Source organism: Haemorhous mexicanus, chromosome 2, assembly GCF_027477595.1.
Source record: "Haemorhous mexicanus isolate bHaeMex1 chromosome 2, bHaeMex1.pri, whole genome shotgun sequence".
Classification (NCBI taxonomy): Eukaryota; Metazoa; Chordata; class Aves; order Passeriformes; family Fringillidae; genus Haemorhous; species Haemorhous mexicanus.
The window spans coordinates 103,411,691-103,419,568 of NC_082342.1; the positions used below are offsets into that span (position 1 = coordinate 103,411,691).

The window sequence follows — 7,878 nt, forward strand, 5'->3', positions numbered from 1 at the left end:
GTTGATCATTAATTCTGGATCCTGACACTTTGCAGTTTTGATATCTTAAAAAAGCTGTTAGATAAATCTGGCAGATCTCAAAGAAAATTAATTAAGAAAGAAAATTATAATATTCTACTTGTTTCTGGTAAAGATGCATGAAGTTATAAAGAGAATGCTGAAAGAATTTCCCCTCCCTTCTAATCCTTATTCATTTTTTCTGAAGATTAATTATGAAAAATCTACCAGAGACTCATTAAGTGCCAAAAGAAATGGCATGTATGTTAATATCCCTCTAGGAGCCATGGCTATGGTTCCAGGAAATGAATTTATAATTCATGTGAATATAGTTAAAATTCCTTAGTGCTTGTTCCTGGATGTTACAGGATGGGCTCTAAATATCAGAACTTGCAAAAACTCTGCAATAAATAAGATCAAGCTGTTCCTTGCACCAGAGAACTAGTATAGAAACTGAGTTTTTTTTCTCTGCTTTCTTCTGTCATCTTCATCTTGCTTAAAATACACAGCAAGAGCTCTGCCAATTGGGATGTAAAATGCCTTCTTGATTGTAGCATATAATTAAATCTTGCCTTTCAGCTTTTTCTCCACATCAGTTTATAAAGGATCTACTTGTATTTGAGGCAAAAAAAGACATCTGGCTTCATGGTTTTGTGTGGGCTGATCTAGTTATATTCATTTTTAAAATATATATATTTGCACTGAGTCAAACCTAAAATAATGCACACTCCTTACCCACTGGAATATAATCCTACATACTGAGAGGTGAAATAAATTCTGCCACAATCACTGAAAATATGCCAGAACCGTTATTGCACATTGCGCTACTTTGGCCCATTACCAAAAAGATTGAAGTCCTACACAAACCATGCCCCCTGCCAAACCCCAAACTAAATACCAGATCTTCAGCACAAAAAATTTCAATCACTCCAAAACCTCCTCTTCCAGGTCCAGCTTGTGACTTTAGTTAAAAAATTAAAACAGGTAAAGACTACTACTACAGCATATTGTATGAGAAAGAGAGTTTGTAAAAAACCCTGCCTATTTTCCTAGAGCATGGCAGAACTACAGGTTTCAAAGTACTGAAAGCATTTTTGCTGGGTCAACATCATCACAGCCATGCATTTACAGTGTCCTTGATAGGAGTCACAAGGCTGCTTTACAATGAAGTTCATTAAAAATGATCGATATTTACAAATTTTTGAAAGAAGCAGCAAACATATTTCTTTGATGTAGTTTTACATGCTGGAAAAGACTGTAGTTTTGAAACAGTGGTGGAAAGTTTAAAACTCAAATGATATAATTAGAAAACTGCATGAGTTTTAATGTCTAAAGAGGGCAAACAAAGCAGCTAATTCTGGTGGCAAAAGAAATCCATAAATCGTGGGTGGTGGAGCTGACAGGGTGAGCTGTAATGCAGCTGTCCTCACAGCACACTGGGATGGAGGGGCCTCCCTCGCTGGCCATTGAGTTTCACCACTAACAGAGCAGCACTTGGAGTCCTTGAGAGGGATCTGGCTTGTCCTAAATCCATTTCCCACAGTGAAATAAAAAGAAATGAGAAGGTTTAACAGTGTGCTTCAAAGATGGTTGTACGTTAAGTCTGTCAAACCTTGGTGAGCATCAGTCTGGACTGTGTGAATTTTGCTGCTTGGTAAACCCTGGATGTTTTGCCAAGTGATAAACTGGATCTTTCAACAGCCTTTCTAAATTGTTTGGATTGGGATTGCAGTCCCTCCAATTATCAAGGCTGGCTCCTCTGCCTCGACTGTGCTGTACTCACAACCTCTGTGGTGCAGCACCTGTTTATCCCATGGGGGATCTGCTAGGGTTGAGACACCTGAGGGATTCACTTGTGAGTACCTTGCTGTGAGTATAGGCTTTGAACTGCTTTTGAAAGAGATAAGGAAGAAAGGTCTGTTGGGCAGCATCGTGTATGGTTCTTGACGATAGAGAACCATGTCAAACCCCAAACAAGTTCTGAGAACATCTTTGATGAGATCTGTTCATCACTCCAGACCATGGCAGCTGGCAGTGTTCCTGAGGGATGAAAGACCCCACAGTGAGCCCAGCAGTTCCCCTGACACCCCACTGGTGCTGCAACTTGTAGCAACTTGATCTAATATAACAAACCCCGTACACAGTCCAGAGTATACCCCCTTGCCCAGGTACAAATAATTTGTTTTCAGAGAAAGGCTAAAATTTATGCTCCTTTACCAAATTTCTACCCTTATGCAGTTGGCACCAGCAGAGTTGCTAGTTGCTAAACAGGCACAGGTAAAACAGGCAAATTGATGGTCTCTTAAACTGGAGCACTTACAACAGCCACATGTCATTGCCAGGCAGCTGCTGGGTGTGAGGCCATGCAAGAACATCAGCCTCTGGTGAGCCACATGGCTTCACTTCTATCTATCCTGTGCATTTTGGTTACTGGCAATAACAAATGGCAACCAAGCTATGGTCAGATCTTTGCCCCCTTCAGTGATGGAGCTCTCCCAGGCTGGAAATGCAGAGCTCAAGCCACATCCACAAAGCCAGACTTGTGGGAACAGGAATTCCATAGTGTTCCTGACTGAAACTACAGCCAAAAGAAAAGCTACTGTTTGCCATGTGGAGAGGTGAAGAATAAAGGATGAAGAGAGGGGAAACAAATTTTCTTTATTGCCAAGCCATAAGGTAAAATAAAAGACAGCAGATGCACGTTCCTAGAGTAGTGCCATTCAGATGGGGCTGCAGCTGGAACTCCCTGCTGTGGCTGTGCCGTGCCACTCTGTGCCATGCTAGTCCTCTGTTAGCCAAACAGTGAGCAGCCTGCAGCACGAGCCTCTGGGCCACAGGGACAGATTCCCCTTGCACAAGGAGAGGGTAGGGCTTGGGCAGGTTTGGAACTTTCTAAGGTGTGGAGTCAGGAGACATCCAGGGCATTTTGTAGGAAAGTCTCCCTAACTGACACGTTGATAGTGAATTAACCCCAATGAATTGCATGCATAGAGCTTAAAAAATCTGGGACAGAGGTGAAACAAACACATTTTATTTCAGTCTGTGCAAGGAGGAGAGCAACATAAGGCTACTTACAAATGATTGTAAATTTAAGCACCTCTTGAATTTTTAAAAACTCTTCTGTCTCCTATCTTGAAGGTCATGTTAAGTGGGAAGCATTTCTGATCTCTTTATAGATTGCCACACACAGTAAACCTTTAAATAAGCAAGTGTCTTGAGCACACGGAATGACTGTATTTTGCAGAGTCTTGGACCAAATGTATTCCTCAATCAGGTCGGGGTGCAGTTTATAAAGGCTAACACACTTTTAAGAAAGATTTGAAGTGACAGCTTTTCACATGCCCATTATCTGAGAGGTCTGAGCCCTCTCTCCTGCAGTGAGACTGACAGACTGCATGCAGCAGGGAGGAGAATGAGCAGGGAAAACCCATGAAAGCTGAATTGCCAGTTCCATTCCATGTGTGCATACCTGGCTTTCCTCTGTGAAAAAGGGATGATTTCCTTTTAATCTATTACCACATTTTCAAAGGGTTTCTTTTCCGCTTGAAATGTGACTATGAAAAAATGTCAAGTTTTGTGGAACAAATTCACTCTCTGTGTGGATCCAGTCACATCTGCTAACCACAGTGATGAAGCATTAGCTAGTTCTCAGCTGAAATGTTCTGGCCTTTGTCCAAAGTATTTTGGTTTTTAGCCTAAAAACAATAATGTTCAGTTCTAGTGTGTAGTTTTAAATAAAAAAAGAAGACACGTCCCCCATTTTTTTATTTTGGTAATGAAAGCAAATGCTTTTGGCCCTCAGTTGCTGCTCAGTGACAAATGCAATTTTTGTCAGAAGGTGGTTTCTGTAGAAAATTTTACCAAGCTTATCACGTATCAGCTCTACCTACAGCCAACAAAGCAATGCAAGCTATCAAAGCTATTAAAAGGAAATTTTTTGGCTGTTATGAGCTTTGGCATTAGTTACTAGTAAATACTCCTTAGCTGAATAGCATGGGGAATGGGAAGAAGAGTCAGAAGCTGAGAAGCAGAATTGGCCAATGTCACAAGGAAGAGCTCTAAAAGGGAATTGCCACTTTGGACACTGGGATGATCTTATGAGGTGGCAGCATTTGTACTGCAGATGATGTTGTATGGCTCACTACTTATCCAGAAGAAAATAAAGCCTACAAGGAACGGGCAAAGTGAAGTCCAACAGCTCATTCTTGTTTATTGTCTATGTGTCTGGCTGTCTTTTAGGGTGTTACTGCCACTAGTCAGTTGTCTCAGCACATTCATCCTGTCTCATGTAGCAAGGTTTTCCTGTAGGAATGATAAGGAGCCTTGAAGATTTCCCATAAAATTCACAATTTCTCCCTCAGCATTTCAGTATGTCTAATAAGATTTTTGTCATCAAATCTAATGAGCATAAGTTTTAGTGTAAGCATTTCCTGTGGACACGTCTCCACTGAATCACCACACTAGACAAGCATGAAGCAAGCAGAAGAGTTCCTCACACAACAGCGGATCTTGGCACTGATGCTTAGAGGAAGATTTGTATCTCCTCACAGGACCCCTTAACAACTTGCAGATTTGAAGGAAAGGAACAGAAGAGATGATAGTACCTTTTGTAAAGAAAGAAATATCCCTCTCTGTGGAAGAATGATCTCATGAAAAACAGTCAACATAGCATGTTCTGCTTCCAGCCTATATCTTATCAGCTCAGCAGATTGCAGATTGCCTGCAGACATCCTGTCTGGACACCCTTGGGAACATGGTAATTGTCTTATTGCATTCAAGCACACAGCATCCTCAAGTATGTGCCTCTGACCATGCTGAAGGGTAGGCTGAGATGCTTGCTGGCCAAACAGTTCCACAGCTGTATGGATGCACCTGGTTCTGCAAATTAGGAGATACTGTGTTCTCACACAGAATCTTGGGAGGGCTAACATGTATATCTGCTGCTTGTGGAAGGAAGATAAATAACATTCACATGCAATGACATTAAAATACATAGAGGGTACCAGAAAAAGAAAGCAGGTGTTAATAAGAAATAAGGAATACAGAAGGATCGTGTGCTGGCTTGCAGTGGAGATGGAACTATGGTTAGGCAAAGAAGATAAATAGGCCCTGTACAGGTTAACTTAGAGGTATCCTGTATTGGAAACTACTTTCCTGACACGGCAGATCTGCAACAAGCAGCAGATCAAGGAAGAGAGTTCAAACACTCTTTTTCAGCTGCTGCCATGATGAGGACTCATGGCATTAGCTGTCACAGACACATTTTATGAAAAATCCTTTCTTTAGGATTTTTTCTCCTGAGAAGCTGAGAGGCCTCAGGAACAAAATGTAAACAATGATTATCAGCTGCTGTGGAATGCAACAGGTGCATCTTTGATTGGCCTCATGTGTTTTTTCTAATTAATGGCCAATCACAGTCCAGCTGTCTTAGACTGTGTGGTCAGTCACAAGATTTTATTATCATTCCATTTCTATTCCTTCTTTGCAAGCCTTCTGATGAAATCCTTTCTTCTATTCTTTTAGTATAGTTTTAATATAATATATACCATAAAATAATAAATCAGCCTTCTGAAGCATGGAGTCAAGATTCTTGTCTCTTCTCTCATCCTGGGACCCCTGTGAACACCACCACAATTAACACCCTGCCTCGGGGAGAAACCTGGATCATGACAGTGCAGGGCAGATACAGAGGGGGATTTGCACCCAATTCATTTCTGAATCATCTCTGGAAAGCTAAGGAGAAATAGGTTGGATTATCTGAAAATATTCCTAATACAGTTTAACAATTTGAAGTTTTAAGATAACTGATGATGTTGACATAAAGTTTTGCAAGTTATTTTCTGTCAGTTTTTAAGCAATTCCATGTCATTAGCATAATACACTAGTAATTTATATAGCTCTCTCTAGCAAACAAGACTCAAGAAAAGATTTCACAGAGTGAGTTGAAAAATTGTCCTTAGGAAACTAGAGAGCGTTTTCATTCTTCCATCCAACATTTATTACACACCACAAAAGCAGCTCATGTTCCTCTGATGTGTTTTACATACTGAAGATATCATATTGCATGTGGATACTTTTAGAAAAATATGAATGTTGCTCTAACTTCCGAAGTGTTCTCTGCTCTGGGATTTCAGCTTCTGCCAAATTTCTAGCCATCTAATGGTTTTGGTTCATTGTCTTTACAACCAAATGAGACCCCAGGCTAGCCATTGGCATCAGCAGGAGCATGGTCAGTCAAAACTTGGATTATCACAGAAAGGAATACTAATTTGTATGCTGATGCTGACTGACTTTGATTTGACTTTGGATCAGTACTCTATGGAAAAATATATACAGCTAGTGAACGAAATTCAACATTATAGTAAAGTCATTTGTTCACCAGCTGTTAAAATTAAATAGCTATACAAATGATGCGCCATAAAATAAGGTTACTGTTATGCATAAGAATGTGTCTCTTCCTTTGATGATTGTTCTTTGATTTGTGATAAGGTGGTGAATATCCACATCCTTAGCAAAGCTTTATTATTGCTGGTGACATTTGATAATTGTGTTTTTATGCAATACAAGTGTCACGAAAAACGCTTTCAGGTCTCCAGTAAAGAGTGGCTGTCATTCTTCCTCCTTTTAAACTTCTTGCAACAAGAAGAAGCAGCATGTAGTTGTATGTAGCACTCCCATCACCTGACAGAGAAATAAAGAAGTTTATCACCAAGGCAGCATTCACACTCTATTGAAAGCACACAAAACCTAATGGAAAATTTGAAATAAGCTGAATGACATGTAAGTGAAAAGTTGCATTGTCTTGTTTTGATATGGAGAATTTAAAGCAGAATAAAAGTAATAGTGCTGATCGCTTACTTGGTGTCTTTTGATGAAATTCCTTGGAAGAAATCTTTATACATTCTTCCTCTGTGAGATATGGCAGATAAGTATGTTTCCATTTTGTGGAGAAACAAATTCAAATTCACCAAAGTTGGGAGTTATCCAGCTGTGTACTGAAGCACTTGTGCAGATGTGCAAGACTCTTTGCTTTGATTCAGTATTCTCCTTCATGTTGTTTGGTTTCCAATACAACATTTTTCAGTAAAGTGACTTTAATAAAGAGCCTTCTGTTTGAATTATTTGACAGTCATCTTTGATATTTAAGCTGTGATATGTAATTCTTCGTGATTTTTATTCGTATGCAAAATACAAAGTAGCACAGCTGAAAAAGAGAAATTTTAAAAATAAAAACATCCCACTTTGCAACATTCAAGTACATGCTGATTTTTCCTTATCTGACTGCAAAAACTTTTCTATATCAAGAGCTGAAGGAAGATAGAAGAGGAGGCATTCATCACTGAGCTTTATAAACAGATCCAAACTTCCACTAGGCCTTTGAAAAATGCAATTTGATTGCAGGTTTCTGCCTACCTTACTGTATGGGCCAGATCCATACAAGAAGTTGTGTAATACTGAACAGAAATATTAAATGGATAGATTCCCATAGATTGTTGGTCAGCCCTTGAAGATCTGAGGCATGTAATAGATAAATGCGTTCCAAGGGAAAGTGTGAACTGTGAACTGGTTCATCCTGAAAACAACATAGAAATGAGAAAATAATGAGTTGCAGGTGAAATGTGAATGGATTTCAATCAGATGTAAAACTGGTTTGACACAAGGCTACTGTCATTTCACTCTGACAGATTAGAAGTAATAAAAAGGGACTAGTGCAATCTGTCAGGGGTTCAAAGAGAAGGGTTTTGCATGGAAAAACCTGACAATACTGTACCTAGCATTACTGCTTGGGGAAAAACATACTGAAACTCAGATTTCTTCTCTCTCCTGTTCAAAGCACTCATTGCTTGTGAAGCCAAAACAGAGAATCTTGGATTCACAGGC

The 7,878-nt window shown here is 39.7% G+C and overlaps 1 long non-coding RNA gene across 1 annotated transcript; it reads right to left on the minus strand.

The window, feature by feature from the left end:
* Positions 1-5,955: 5,955 nt before the first annotated feature.
* LOC132324306 (uncharacterized) lies at positions 5,956-7,557 on the minus strand. Its single transcript, XR_009485567.1, has 3 exons — positions 7,411-7,557; positions 6,856-7,201; positions 5,956-6,678 (listed from the first exon to the last, which is right to left on the minus strand). It is a non-coding gene; the product is annotated as an uncharacterized LOC132324306 (long non-coding RNA).
* Positions 7,558-7,878: the final 321 nt, after the last annotated feature.